This window comes from Penaeus monodon, chromosome 15 (genome assembly GCF_015228065.2).
Source record: "Penaeus monodon isolate SGIC_2016 chromosome 15, NSTDA_Pmon_1, whole genome shotgun sequence".
Lineage (NCBI taxonomy): Eukaryota > Metazoa > Arthropoda > Malacostraca > Decapoda > Penaeidae > Penaeus > Penaeus monodon.
In genome coordinates, this window is record NC_051400.1 from 14,332,328 (window position 1) to 14,333,574 (window position 1,247).

The window sequence follows — 1,247 nt, forward strand, 5'->3', positions numbered from 1 at the left end:
GAGAGCACAGCATTTTCTCCAGTGGTATTGGGTTAAATATACAACTTAATGCAGCTTTTATATAGTGTAAAAAAGTTGTATATAACATTTTATCAATCCAATTTTGTCTCTTATAGTAAAGGTGTAAATAATGTGGGTTGTTCACAGATAATAAATATATTTTTTGAACATATATTCTCCAGAATTGTAACAAAAGTCTGACAGCAAATTATAGCATTCATGATGTTGCATGTTATAAAGAATCCAAATATCATGAACAATATATACATTATGATTTTGACATTTACTGAGAATAGAGAAAAACAAAACAAAAGGGAATGGTACTGGTGGAGTAACATTGTCTTATAGAGAGATTTCCATCAAAAACTTCACACAGTTTACACATATCTGACATTTAAATCTCTCTTTGCGGAAAGGGACCTCCCTGACTTACTAGCTCTGAATTTGGAGTGTTCGGTACAGACACTGATAGACTGTCTCTCTCAGCAGTTTCTACATTATCAATTTTACTATTTCAAAAACAATGTAGAGAGGTGAAAATAATAAATTCACAAAAAAGTAAAGACCAAGAATCAGAACAAAAATAAAGGATAAAATTAAAAAAATATATAAATGCAAAACTGTTGCCTCAAGTATTAAAATATGCTAAGCCTTAAGTTCCCTCTGTTTAAAATATATAAAGAAATGAAGAAATAACAATATCCAATGTCTCAAATTTTGTTTGAAGATTTTTATATATAGAGAATGAAATCAAAATCAAACCATTTGTTTTCTACAAACAAAAATTTAACCTGGGAACAAACAGCAAAATATATTACTGAATATCAATTTTCCTTGATTAATCAAGGTAACTGCAAGCCCTTTCTTAGATCTTAGCCAAACGATTTAGCAATATTAGAGTGAACAGACTACTTTCACTGAATTAGCATTTCTTTGGAAGTGAAAATAGAGGGTCTGTGAAATAAGATGAAAGCACTTCATAATGGAAAAATGATCATGTAGTAAAGGGTAGCATGAAGGCCAAGTCCAGCATGGTAAAAACCTATACACACATGCCCTCAATTAAGCTTGCTTGTATGTCTGAAGGAAATGCAATACATGTTATAAAAGGGTCAAATAAGATGGTCAACATCCAAACTGGAATTGATTCCATGGGAAACCTCTTTAACTTTCCCCAAAGAATTATTGGTGACAACCTCAGTAAAATGAAAAAGAGAAATCAATGGAATAACACTTTGCAGAGGTCC